This window comes from Cyprinus carpio, unplaced genomic scaffold (assembly GCF_018340385.1).
Source record: "Cyprinus carpio isolate SPL01 unplaced genomic scaffold, ASM1834038v1 S000006632, whole genome shotgun sequence".
NCBI lineage: Eukaryota > Metazoa > Chordata > Actinopteri > Cypriniformes > Cyprinidae > Cyprinus > Cyprinus carpio.
In genome coordinates this window covers 166,122-181,572 of record NW_024879262.1, presented here as the reverse complement: position 1 = coordinate 181,572, position 15,451 = coordinate 166,122, and the positions used below count along the sequence as shown (strand labels likewise).

Genomic DNA, 15,451 nt, shown 5'->3' with positions numbered 1-15,451 from the left:
TCTCCCATGTTTCCCTAGACACCATAATGTTTCTCTGTAAAGCTATTAATTAAGGCTGCAGTGTATTATTCTCCACATATTGTTTTAGCTTTTATCTTGTTAGCTTTTATTATTTCTGAAAAAAAAAAACATTTATTCTGTATTCAGCTTTTGTTTTCTTGTTCTAAAAAACATAGCGAGTTGCTTTGATGTCTAAAACAGATGTGATGCTAATATGAATTTGTTTTACAAAAGCAGCAACTGTATGCACTGCGCAAATAGTGATAGTCACATGAAATGCATAAGAAACTGGGCACTCATGCTTTTGCATGTTGCTATTACTAACTACTACAAATAATTATATTAAATGTAAGAAAATGTCAAATATTACAAATGAAACACTAAAAACTAAAATCATTAATTTAAAAGTTAAATAAAAATTTTGGCAACTTAACGCTGTATTTGATTACAGTTTCACAGTGTTATTTAATTATAACCCCTGGGGGTTTGTGAGGGAATTGCAGGGAGTTCAATCAAAACGCTAAAATAATTAAATCAAATATAAGATAAAAAAATAAATAAATGGCTGTTATTATCAAATGAAAGGCTGCAATTTAATTAGATAACTTAATAGTCTGTTGCACTGCCTGTTTCAGAGTGAAAATAGGCATTGTGTTACAGATTACAGTTTACTTTTAATACCATTTAAAAACACCGTTCGCTGTTTAACAGTAAAATGCTGCTTCTCACAAACTTCATTAAATTTATCACTAAATTTAATGTGCATATTTTTTTTATTGCACAATTTATATTTCTGTGGATAGAAGTTTGCAGCAATTCACTGGTATTCTGCAAAAATTAAAGCTTGCGGTGTAACTTGCAGTGTAAAGGCAGCATAATTCTGCTGGGTACTCTTTGAAATATACAATACTTCATATCAGCGGTGTTCATATAATGCTTCAAATTTTTCCTAGGTAGGTTTTAGAACAGCTTGTTTTCAGCAGTGGCATCTGTGGAATTAAGTGAATGTCGTTGCGAGACGGCCAGTGAACACTGAGTCACTCTCATTATACACTACATTACAGTCGCACCATTTCAAACCCACTCTGAACTCCCTAATTACCACACGCTTCAACATCCATCCATTTTTCTTGCGAAGTGCAACTGTGATTACTTTCGTAAATGGCTAGGCATATTCTTCACTAAAAATCTCTGCCCACAAAGTTCAAAGCCATTGCGAAAGAGTATGAACTGCTGTCGGCGAGACGCTGCTGAAACTTTGTTCTTAGGGGTGTGAGATGGTGGAATGCATTTGAAAGTTTATGGCACAGATAAGAAGAATGTGTCAATCTTAATTTTGTGACAAACTAATTTTACATAATTAAAACACAGTAAATAATCTGATCACTTATGTAACTGTCAACAGTTTAGGGAGGGGTCACATGCTATTTTTAGAACACTTTGTACAAAAACAATGCAAATAAACCAATCAAACAAATTTTCATAAGGTGACCTGGGGATGTTGTTGTCCACAGTGGCACAGCCGTACAGGAACACAATGACTCCCACAATTGCTGCTGGAATTAGCATTTGAGTATACACTCCTAGCCAGGCAAAGTACAGGCCCACTTTCTCACCAAAATACTTCCTGAGAGATAAAGCAGTTTTCAAAGCAGTGACAAACGCAGTGCAATAAAGACAATGAAGTCAAAGCAAAAGAAGTGTCAATTTACTATGTAGTAAACATCAGAAAAAAATGAATATCCTTTTCTTTAGCCTGAAAGGTGTAAATTGATTTTCAGTCTTTTCAATGTGCAATGAAAGGCTGTTAACAAAAGATTCAATTCTATTCATTTTAAAAAAAGCTAATGAAATAAGTAAAAATAACATTTTATTTACAGCTTACTCTTATTATTTCTTTTCCAAAATTAGTTTTAGTTTATTTACTTTAGTTTTAGTTCTTTAGTACTTTAAGCAGATAAACAAAACTTTTTAATTGCTTGATTTAGTTAACTATGACCCAGCAGTAAACAGACTTATTTGACCTCAGATATTCACTTATTTATCAGATATTGCTCATCCTAAATAATCTGATGATAAACATTACCGACATCCACAGCTACTTTGTTACCTGTTTAAACAAATCCTATCTGAATAGGGCTTTTGACAAACTCCTGAATAATGCATATCAGTAAGGTATTTTCTAAAATCTCCTTTCTTTATGGTCCGTCTCGCTCTCTGGAAGTGCATTTATTGTCAGGATGATACCTGACTAATCCGATGGGTTGGTACTTGTAGAATATGCTGTAACTCGCCCACTGTTCATACAAGATCTGCAAAGACAGAACTAAAATTAGATACATCCTGGAACACCAATTCAACATCCATTCATACAGCATGGCTGAAATACACAGTGAGTGCACTTAGGGGTTAAATGGAAATAGCAAAAATAACTGATTATTCCATTAAAAACTGATGAAGAGGGAAAAATGAAGCCTCTCTCTACCATCATGTTAGTAATTTCGAATGTAATGACTTCGGTTCGGTGCGCCGTCTGGGGATGTAAATGTACTACAGTTATATGAGTAATTGAAGGCAGATTTACAACACAGCTGCACGGAGATAGGCTCCAGTCTCCAGAACATACACTCTGGAGTGTCAAAGAAAAGAAGAAGTGTTTTGTCCGAGAGTGCAAGGGAGGGAAGGCCAAAACATTATGAAATATGACATCAAATAATGCACAACCCTCTAATAACAACATTCAGCAGTGAAACCAGCAGATAAATCTGAGAAGCAGATTGTATTGTTTCCCTTGAGCTTGTTGCATTCACATTAGGATTATAAAGAACGCCATAAGCGTATGTTTTCAACATATACACAAATCGTCATGAATCGGTCAAACTAGTGAAAATGGATGGATTAATCAAGTAAACAAGCAGTGATTACTCAGCTCAAATAAAAAAAAAAATAGTACACCTCCATACCTGCAACCATCAGTATATTTGCTGATTGATTATACAGAGGATGTGCCTAATGGTTCTATAAAATTATGGCTAAACAATAGTAACAAATAAAAATTTTTGTTACATATTTAAAAAAAAAAAAGAAGCATAATATTGATATGAATTTTATTTTAATAAGATACTATTGTAGTATAAATTATTGAATGGGAAGGATTGGCATTTTTCACAGGGCCCCAGACAGCTATATTTCACAGCAGCTGATCAATGTTTATCTCTTAGTAAAAGCCTCTGAATTAATAATTTAACCAATGATTGTGTCTCTTTCAGAACACTTGGATTTAAACTGCTTTATTCATATGGATTTACTCAAAATAAACAAAGTGAAGTCCATTCTTGTAATCTTTATTTTGCTATATGCAAATGTGTTAGAGAAGTGAACGTTAAAGACACTGTGTAAGACTCTAGGTGTGTATGGAGCTGGAATATTGTAATTTAATACATATACTTATTTATTTTTTTTATGTGTAAGCATATTAGCTCAGCAAAACCACACTTGACATCAATATTTGGTCCAACTATCTATCTATTTATCTTTCTATCCATCTATAATATATATATATATATATATATAAGATTCATGATGCTCATCAAAGGCTGCATTTGATAAAAAAAAATTTAAATATTATTACAATTTAAAATATTGTTTTTTATTTTAATATACATTAAAATATAATTTATTTCTGTGATGCAAAGCAGAATTTTCCTCAATATCCAATCTTTAGTGTCACATGATCCTTCAGAAATCAGTCTAATATGTAGATTTATTATCAAAGTTTGAAATAAGTTGTGGTGCTTAATATATTTATTAACTTATGATACAAAACCACTTGATGTATATACCTACTAAGCTATGTTTTAGAAGTACAATAGCATCTACTGTATTTGCATGCAAATAAACACACTAAACAAACCAAAACACCAACTCTCTCCAAGGTCCCTTGAGGTTCTTTGTGAAAAAAAATTAAACATTTAATCTTTTTTTTTTAGTTCTTGAAAATAACCGTTAGACATTATTTTGAGAAGGGTTACACTACCCACTAACTACGACTCAACAGTAAGCCTGGCAGGAGCGCTGCTCACAGATGGCTGAAGTGGGAAATGATCCTGTTGCCTTGGTGACCTGACAATTATTCTGAGCTTGGTGCAGGCAAGTCCAGAGTCTCACCAGGTCTCCTCTACACAAGCTAGGATTCTGCAGCCCATTTATAGGGTTTAATTATATCTGAAGTGGTCAACATGAGACCAGACCATTACCAGATTCTTACAGTATGCCATAAAAGTGTCCAAACAGGTAAAACAGGGTTCAAGAAATATTCAGAGGAATTTAAATGTATTGATAAAAATGCTAAATTGTCTAAGAGAGCAGGATTCAATGATAACAACTCTTTTCTTTACAGATGGTAAAGTGAAGAACACAGGCCGGAATGGAAGAATTTATCACTTTATATATCTTATTGATTGTTCTCATCTGAATGCTGGAAACCTTATTGCAGGCACCTTTCTGGCCTTGCAAATCTCTGAATTATGCCTTTATTATCTCCTATCACCCCTAGGTACAAAGGTAGCAGTTTTTGTGTATTGCCCAACACTTAAAAAATTGCAGTCACCATAATGTTTATCTAAAGATTTTTTAATTTTTTGATTAACTGGTCATATTTACTTATTTACATAAGTATCAATACCACTAGATACAAAATAATGCACAGTATCACGTATTTATAATTAATATTAGCAACACACAAACCATTTAAAATAATAAAAAAACATATATTATAAAAGTTGTTATTCGCTTGTTAATTCTGATCACATTTCAAATATACACTCACCAAGTGAATTAATACTACCACAAAATATATAAACAAAAGGCTGCTAATATACACTCACAATGCGATATAATACTACCAAAAAAATTATAATCCTAACCTTTAACTCCATACCGAAATCCCAGATAGCCAGACAATGAAAATATCAATAAAAGTAAATAAATATAAAAATGATTTGTGTTTGGGACACTGTGAGCATGGAGACTGTAGTGTACAACGTTTTCAAGTTTGAAAACGTTTAGCTTAAATGTTTAACATTAATAAACAGTGCTCATAAACGGCTGCTGAGGTGGTATTCTTAAGTGAAGTGAGTTGAGGCTTGGACCCGGAAACAGCACTTCTTACATCACCACTTAACAACCGAATAACACTAAAATAAATTACAATTTATATTATTCATATTACTATAGTTTTTACACTTTTTTCTTAGTTGTATTATAAAACAGATATAAAAAAAGATAAATATAAAAGTGTTTGCATGATTCAAATCTGTTTTCTTTTTTTTTTCATAACAGTGTACAGCACAAACCAAATATGTAGTCCTTAAACACTGCTAACGAAGGTCACTTCAAAGATTATTTGGTCACTCAGTTAATATGGATTATTGCTAACATAGTGAGGAAACAGTGAGGTATTAAGGTTACAGCTTTTTTCTATACAAGCAAAACCTAAGGTGTTGTATTGTAAATATTTAAATATTATATTTAAAACCTGTGCACAACTTCACTGGCGTTCAAAATCAGTCAAAATTAAAATATCTGAAGTCCAAGATATGAGTATTAGTATGAATATTGTAATGTCTTTTACCTTTCTGTCATTGGTTTCAGCGTGTACACCATCAATATCACCCTGTATGTAAAATGTAATTTCAAATGTTAATATGAAATTAACTTACACAAGAAATAAAACAATCAGTTGGAGGAAACTGGAAGGAGAACTTAATATGGCGTCACTCACATCATGCAATGGGTAGGCCTCTGTGTAGACACCACTGCCCAGCAGACTGCTGATTCCTGTAACAAGAAATCAATCGAGTTAATTGCTTATTGTTGTGCTGTTAAACACACTTGAAATAGTTAACCCTGGGTCATTCAAAAACCCTGGTGTAAATGCAATCCTGGGTTATCTTGATTAATGTTTCACATCATTCAATTAACAATTAATCCTGGGTATTCATAAGATGACGTTTCACACTATGCATTCTTTTTTGTGGTGAAAACTTCAAAATAAAGTGCCACTATTGATTTTTTTGATAACATTTCAATTCAGCAACACTATTGGATGGGATTCAGGTTGATTTGCACTAGTTTGTCCATCAAAAATAAAAAGATGAGACTTACCCATGATATACTTGGCCCTTGTGCATTTTGTTCGTTTTAAAATCTCATACACCTGTTGATGATTATAAATAGGTTTATAAATATAATTATAAATATAACACCGGATTTATAATACTAGACTCAAAATGTAACATTAAACAGTGGACAACAGACATTTTAAATATCACAGGATACCTGTGAGACCTAAAATAGCAAGAATAAATAAATAAACCCTGCTGAGAAAATCAATCTGAGGGTGGACCGCATTGTAAGAGGCAGCTGACAGATCAAGTGACTGAAATTATTGTCCACAAAAAGAACAACTTTGACGTCACTGACATTTTGGTGTGGAGCCACAAAGGCGCTTTGGTAATCAAATCAGGGGATAAATGACATTGGGTCTTAAATCGTCCCTGACTAGGCAGGCAAAACAGTTTTCTAAGAGGACTCATACTTACTATTGAGCTCCTGGTTTTGCTGTCGAAGAAGGAATTTCTGTCTGATAAATCAAAGCTGTGAAAAAGAAACCGTGTGGGGTCATTTCATTTTGACTGTTTTGTGCCTCCCTATTCAATTTCACAGGCAATAACATTCCATGGGGCTGTAAAAACCAAAGGCGCATTGATAGTACGCTGCCTTTCAGAGGATTATTAGTGACCATCCATCATATTTCACTACTTTAACTTGATCATAAATTTGGACCATTTATAACAATCACATATTGTGTTCTACAATAAAACTAGCATCATGTGATCATTTTCATTCATTGTAGTCAATGAATGAAAATGCCTACGAGGTCAGCAATCATCTTAAACATGAGCTTAGTGTGGCAATGAATGACTATAGACTTACAGATGCTGCTTTTCTCGTGAGAAAGGGTAGGAGAGGTGTTTCTCATTTTCCGTCTGGTTTTTCCCCAACTTTAGTTGCAAGGGGGCAGTGACTTTCTGCAGGAACATGTTGACCTTCTCTACAATGCTGCTTCCCTGACTGACTTTATATATCTGAAAATGACATGACAGCAGAGCACATCATGTTTGTGTAGAGCACACAGATTCTCTTTATCACTTGATAAGACTCAAGACAATATACCTTTGTTGTTGGCATTTTGAGCTTCATAAACTCAGCTTCTCGACAAAGAACGTCCCAAGGCGCATGAATCTTCAAGAATCCCACACCTGGTAGTTTAGTCTGAAAAACAAAGATGAAGAAACATGGCCTCAGCATACGAACAGCACGCTGGGGTGTTCTCCGCATCAAAGTCACCGTGAGGGAAGGAGGGTGATATTGCAGATCATGTTAGAGCACATATCACAGGCTTTTTGGTTTATGAAGAAAACGTGAGTGGTGTTTGCACTGGCAAAACTTGCGTGGTTGCTTACTGGCCCAAGTTAAAAAAAAAACCACCCCCAAATCTCTACGGTATTCTGGCACCTACATATGGGTCGGTCGATCCCAAGTCCATTTAAATCTATGGAATGTTTTTCCTTTTTATTGTACGTATGGGTGGGTGATATGGCAAAAATATCATATCACGATTTTTTCTGAAAAATCACGATTCTTTATTTTGCTATTTTGCAAGTACAGCCAAACTTATTTCCTTATTTTAAAAACAAAGCCTTGCAAGGTAAAAACAAAAACAAAAAAGAGTTTCCTTCTTCTGTTGAACATAAAAGTTATGTTGAAGTTGAAGAATGTGGGTAACCATAACATTTAAATCGTTCATGATCAGAAAATGTTATTGCACACCACTAAATGTACGGTAGACAATATTTGCATGAAAATAATAGCACACACAATTTTACAGTATACATCATTAACACATTTTCATCAAATGGTGAGAGAATTAAACAGTTCATATAAAAACCTTGGGTTCAAGGTTTGCTCAAATCACTAACTCTAAGTATGAGCGATATTAATAAGGGATTTTTATCATTGATAAGCACCACTATCAATATTGCTCATATACAGTAAACATGCAAACCATTCATAAACTATCCAAGAAATGGGCAAGATCTTTTTTCAAGTGTTTAACACACTAGGTTTTCTTCTTCATGAAGGACCTTTTGAGAGAAATCCACAGAAATGAAGAAAAAAAAAATCTCAGCTGTGAAGAGAAGGACTTCTCTCTTGGTTTTTCTGAAGCTGAAAAGAGGGTTATGTAAGATTTGCTTCAAATGACCCACTCTTGTTATAACTCACATCCCACACACAAGGTCTGACCCAGTCTGTTCAATCCCAGCCACTGCTTTCAGTGAAGAACAACACAAACAGGTATTTCTGCTCTTAGACAACATTATATACAAGTATTTTTTTACAAGTCTAATTTAACCCCAATTAAATTAAAAAACATGACATCTTAGCATGGTACCATTTCAGTTGTGTGTCTTGCTAGTGTTTTTTTCAGTGTATAAAACTAAATAACTTTTAGAATAAAACAGATTTCAGGAACATTTCTATTTTATTTAAATGTTTATTTTATTAATTTTTCCCTTTCTAAACCCAATGGTTTGATCTTAGTTTAGGGGAGTGACATCATCATTTTTGACAACATGATTCAAACAGAGCAAGTTTTTCTTTTAGTATCAGTATTTCATTGTTTTCATTCATATTGGCCTTGCCAAACTCAAGAGTTATCGGGGAAAAAAACAGTGATTCATTTTATACAAAATAAAATAAGTGTTTTCGTCACAAAATTTGGACTAAGGTGAAATAATATGATTCTTTAAAGTTCAGCAGTAATATTCATGATATAATTCAACGCAGAAAGAGCGGTAGCTAAACATGTCATGAAGATAAGACGCTGTGTGACATGAAATAACAAACAATAATCAGAATATTAAAGTGAACCCAAATTATTTATATTCAGGGAGCAATTCTCTGTACTTTCAGAGAGCTGCAAATCTTAGTCCTTTAGACTAACACTTCAGTTTATTATCCTCTGCCCGATAAACACTTCACTTTGTTTGATGATTAGTCCACTAAGACCTCTTCACCTAATTCTGTCTATGGAGAAAATCTAGCACAGTGGAGAACGTTAAATCCCTGGTAATCTGCGAACATCAAAGCATATGACATTATGGGTTTATAGAAAGTTAAGCTTGAAAAAAAGCCTCTAATTATAATAAAACTGCAAATTAGCAGCATTTATACAGTACAGTGTGAACTTGTTTTATGATTGCCAACAGTCAAATAATTAATTTTTACAACTAGCAATTATAGCGTTGGCGGACTGGGGAACAATTTAGAGAAAATAATTTCATGTATCCTAAGGGTGGACAATTCTTTAACGTCAGTAATATGTAATAACTCTGCTTTACCATTTCTACAAGCCGACTTAGTGTTACCACGGTCTTCTCCCAAACGAAACTTAAAATAAACATGACTGGGAACAATAACTGAGAAGATAACTGACAATTATTAGTGTAGTCCTCCACACCACTGAAGTGTTTCAAAACTGGGTCAACAACAGGGAATGATTTTGCTGCTGTTTAAGTGAATCACTTAAACCTGAATTCATTTAAAAAGCAAGAGAGGGTTAAGACAAATAATGGTCATAATACACAAAGGAATTTTAGGATCAAAGTATCAGCAGGCGTCAAACGTATTGCCCTATTTCAGCGGATGGTCTTGAATTTAATTTTCAGACTCAGGACGATAGTCGTTCTCTCACGCATCCAGACTGTTTCAAAATCTACATGAAGTTTGGTCCAATGCTGCGCAAAGAGCTGCTAACAAGCCAATTTCATCAGTCCTAAGATTGATTGCTAGAGTTGATGTGCATGGTTGCATCTCTCAGTGGGTTGGACGGTATCATTCGCAGTGGCAGAACTCCAGCTCAAATTATAGCCTTGGTGACAGAAACTTACAAAAAGGCACATAGACAGTAGACTCTTTCACAACGTAATAGTTACTAGTGAATTACTGTTAGATTTCCATGTATGAACAGGGCTTTTTTGAGAAATACCAGGATTAGAAGTTGTAAAAATTACTACTACATTTATGCATTTAGCTGGCGCTTTTATCCAAAGTGACTTACAAATAGAGGAACATAAAATCAATTCAATCACATACACTGGGAGAATTACTTCACAGCTAGAGTGGGAAACAAGCTAGCAGAGAAGTAAAATCTTTTAAGTCGTTTATGCGAAAATGCATAAATGTGCTAATGAAATGTGTTATTCACCAGTACAGAAAATTCAGCAATTTTTATGGTAATTTGCAATGTTTAATTAATGTGTGAAATCAGCTAATGTCCTCTAGTTTTTGAAAATGTACCCCATGGTGCAAAAAAGTAAAACTTCCTTCTGCCATTTTTCCCAGTTTTCTAATTCAATCACAGACTTTGTCTGGTCACACCAAAAAAAAAAAAAACAGGTTTAAAATTTAAAAGAATAGGCCACACCACAAACTACAGCAAAACACAATAATAAGGACACAGTAAGGACACTAAGAGAAACATATCGTTGGAATCACTTTCTCAGAACATTTTTTCACAGCTGATGAACGATAAAAACATTGAGAGCCAATCAGAATCTTTATGCCCGCTTTAAAAGAGCTCCAAGCAGAACTGCAGGGGTGGTTGGTGTGTAGAGTAATATAGTTTTCATTATAGTTTTCATTACAGTTATGGTTCTTGGCTTTAACTTTAAGATATACAAGATGGTGTACTCATATTATTTATGAATGGAAAAAACGCAACGTGTGATATGACGGAATAATACCCATCTTCTAAATAAAAGAACCATGGGATGTGCGTTTAGGACATGCGCATAGGACAGCACATATGCATTGGCTAGTCCAGCCTGAAATAAAAGCTTTTTAAAAAAAGCTATTTAAGCTCAGTTTAAGTAAAAACAACACGTATATGATAGTTAAAGTCAGGTTTAATGTCAGATCATGTAATTAAAATGTGAGCGTGTCAAGCAGCTTTTGAGAATTTAGGATTTCCCCATTCATAATAAGTTAGGACTTGGTCTTGGATGCCCTAAATAACTGCTTGTAGGCATTGTATAAATAAAATAAAATTAGATTAAAAAAATTGTAAATACCTGAAAAAATATTTATTTTGTGTCAAATTAGATTTTCATGAACCCCTACTGTAAATGAAAACACAGTGGATACTCACCCCTTCCTCTTTCTCCATCTCAAGGCCCATTTCTCTCAGGTTCTCCTCAAACGCCTCCCTGCGGAGGCGCTGGTCTGTCGTCACGCGTGTTAATCCAGCCTCTGCTCCTGGGCTGCGAGTTCGGGGTCCTCATGTGCAGGTGGGATTTTCGGGCTGTCACGTTTAATCTGCCAGCACAAGCAGGACTTGGACGACTGTTTGTGGGTGCTCTGGGGCATCTGGACATTGTAGGTGAGGACATAATCTATTATCCGCCTTAAGCCATCCTGGAAGTACGGCCACAGTTTTGCGTCCTTTGGTCTCTCGTTTTCCTGCTGAGACTTGCGGAGCTAGGAAAAAAAACAATTATATAAAAGAATATTATATGCACCTGTATAGTTTTAGAAGAGACTAATCAGCATCTGTATTACATGATTTTAAGTAAATATCTTTTTGACATTTTATTCAAAATAAATAAAGAGATAAAAAATGATATAGACAGAACAAAATCATGATGCTAACTGTGACCTTCAAACTCAAAACTTATAAACCCAAAAATAAATTCAATTAATAATATTAAGTAGCCTATCTTTTACGCTTCTTACAAAAATAGACATAAATCTGCCTGTGTAATAGACTTACAGCAAAACAATTTCTTTCACTTTATAAAGGGGTGTGGCAGATTTCTGGCCTTTTAAATGCGTATTTATGTTAAACACTATTCTATTCCTGCTTACTTCACAAATATAAGGTAAACCATTCATAGGCTGATTTTCCAGTATATAGTCAACACTGTGGCTCTGTGGTGCTTTGAATGTTACTCTGTTAGTTTGAGTGCTGTGATTTTGGGCGTTTTTTAGTCGAACAAGGACACACAGAAAACACGGGGGCAGGAGAGCTACTACCCACCAAACAAATCTTAGTTAACAAAATTACAGCTATTTTCTTTGGTGTGGTTTTTGTATTATTATTATTTTTATTTATTTTTTCAGCAAGGATACATTAAACTAACGAAAGATGACAGTAAAGACTTTAACACTGTTATAAAGAAAATGTACATTTCCAAAAATTCAGATAAGTTAATGCTGCTCTTTTGAACTTTCTAGACATTAAAGAATAAAATAAATAAAACAAAATGAAAACAGTATTTTTTAGTATATCAAATAGTATTTTTTTTTCCCCCAAATGGTATTTCAACATTGATATTAAGAAGGCATGTTGCACCAAATCAGCATGAAAGATCTTAATACTGAAGACTGGAGCAATGGCTGCGGGAAATTCAGCTTTGCCATCACAAAAATAAATTACATTATAAAATATGTTAAAACTGAAAACTTTAAATGGTAACAATATTTCACAATATTACTGCTTTACTGTACTTGGATCAAATAAATGCAGCTTTGTTGAGCATGACAAACTTCTTTTTCCTCATAATAAAATTTTATTTATATTGCATTAGAGTACTTTAAGTCAAGTCAAGTCATCTTTATTTATATAGCGCTTTAAACAAAAAAGATTGCGTCAAAGCAACTTGAACAACATTAATTAGGCAAAACAAACAGGTTACAGAAACTATAAAAAAATTTACTGATGCATGCAAGTATTTGCAAGTGGGTTTGGTCTTACACAGAAACAGAGAACATCTTTTTCTAAACCAGTAATGACAAGGGAACACGGGAGTAAAAATCTCCATCTTGTTTTTTTCCAGCAAATGTGCAGTGCAATAATACATTTATCAGGCAATAACAACAGATGGCAATCAGCCCGAAGGTATTCAATTTCCCTCCTGGCACGGAGCAGCACATATTTAAAGTTTAGTCCTTGCTTAAAAGCCACACACAGAAGTCGTTTTGTTTTAGCAGATGCTTTCAATAATAAAATAAAACAGATACACCTAGTATAGTTTTACTGCAGGCACAGTGTTTTTAGAACATTCAGTGCACCACTGCTTAAGAACAGGCTAGAATCAGTAACTCTACATTTCATGCGTCATCCCTTGTGAGGTTTGTTTCAAGACCTTAGGGTTTCCAGCCCATTATTAAAACCAGTTCTGCGTAATGAGGAAACTGAGAATCACAATGCTGGGATTTATGTGAAACACCAAACATCTATAGGAACGGTAACAACAAACAATCTCACATTAGCTCAGAGAAAGAAGTCAAAAAGGCAAAAAGAAATTGCCCAATTGCCCATGCTTATATATAATTTGACTTTTACATTTATTATGTATATTACACATTATATATACAGAAGCTTAAAGCGGAACGTAACGCACAGTTCCTGCCAAATTGGCTCATGTATAATCTTGCGAGTACCTATAGAGTAGTATTTCATCCTTCATATCTCCAACGAGTCTTTATTTTTTATCAGCGGCTCGCTGGTAAAAAGACATATACAGCTGTACTTCCTTCTCTCCGAAAATCATTTGAGCGTTCCTGGGAGGAGCTTGTGGGCGGAGCTAAAGAGTCGATGGTCGAGCACACACACAGCTCCATCAATCTGCAAGCTGTGGACATCACTATAAATAAAACAGAGACACAAAACACACGATATTGACCATGGTTTGCTAATTAACGAAACCATGATTTGACGTTGATGGGTGTGCCTCTTGCTCTCGCTCTGCTTGATGTGTGCCCATACAAGGAATTCTGTCATTATGACGTCAAAACAGGGCCATACTAGAAAAAAAAAAATAATTCTGAATACAACTTATATGAAAGGCCCCGTCGAAGGAGTGTCTTTGCCCACAAAAGATACTCCGTCACACGTCCAACTCATTTCTTTTTTCTTTGACTTTGGTCATGTTTAGCATGAGAATCTAACTCTTTTTATCAGTATAAATAAGTCAGAATGCATAAAACAGCATTAGACCTTCCCTCTTTAAAAAAATAAAATAATTTTTTTTTTTCTCATATTGCAGTTAGTCTTTGAGCCAGGACTAGTTGTCACACTTTTCAACCCCTGTTAGCCTAAATATTTCTCATGGTAACAATTTCTGAACAAGATACTAATATAGAAAGCATTTTCATTTGCATTTTTGATTTAAAGAATTATAAATAATGAGATATAGTGCAGGTAGCTGTCGGTTTACTGCTTGACAAGTGCGTTTTTTTCTTGTTTTTTTCTTTATTTGTCATCTTAATCCTGCATATGTGGTTACAGTCTTATAAGAATGAGTAAAACACACCACTCAAAAAGTACCAAATCTATGAACATGCACCCAACACGTGATTGAATAAATTTGTATAAAGTCATTTAGGATTAGCAGAGGGTATTTCAAAGTGACCAGCCTGTCCTGCAGATTTGCAAAGACGTTCAAAAATGCGCCCTCAGGATGCAAAGTAGTTTTGCACACCCAAAGGGGTACGCAAAAACATCGGCAAGAGCTTAAAGTTTATTGCACCATCTGGAGTACGAAAAGGAAGGCAATGTGTTCTAGCCGAGAATGTGCTTGGCAAGCTTTAGTCATTTCATGAAAATATATATTTGGTTGTTTTTACTGAATTTATCAGCATGCATGATAAGGGCTAAGAAAGAATATCTGTCTTGCATATAAACAGTGAAAAATTACAATGCAAATGTGACTATCTATGTAATTTCAAAAACTCCTTAGCTTGAAAATATCAAATTATCGCCTGTTCCTGACAAAAGGTGTAAACTGAAGCATTCAAATGTCCAGATATTTGTCCATAGTTTGCCTTGCAAATTATGCTGTACTAAAAAAACAGGAAAAACAGATGAGGGGAAACTGGACAAAAAATCAGTGCTGAGGAATGTTTTTTCTGTTGTTGTGTTGGTAACTTACAGCAGTCTGGGGGTATAGAGAATCTCTAGTGCCTTTAGAAATCGTCTTCATTCATCAGTCCCCTGCACATCCAATGGGACAGTTTGCATATTTCTCATTTCGCCACATGCTGTCTTGTCCTCGAGGGCCCGATGGCTGCTCCTCTGTGCTGTTGAAACCCAAGAGTTTCTCACCTGTTGAAGAGCAAATACAAAATTTATCAATGCAAATATTATTGCCTGTGTGCATAGGAATAGAAGTGTGATGCTGTACATTAATCCCAAAAACTTTCTTCTATCACACAGAAACTGCAAATGGACCAGCTGGTATGAAGTTTAGTTGACTTCCGTTTAAAAGAGAAAAATATCAAGTTTGAATTGCAAAATTTCATGTAAGGACTGAAATGAATGCAAAAA

The 15,451-nt window shown here is 34.5% G+C and overlaps 1 pseudogene; it reads right to left on the bottom strand.

Moving 5' to 3' along the window:
• Window positions 1–15,164, bottom strand: part of LOC109113229 — a 32,429-nt pseudogene extending 17,265 nt beyond the window's left edge.
• Window positions 15,165–15,451: the final 287 nt, after the last annotated feature.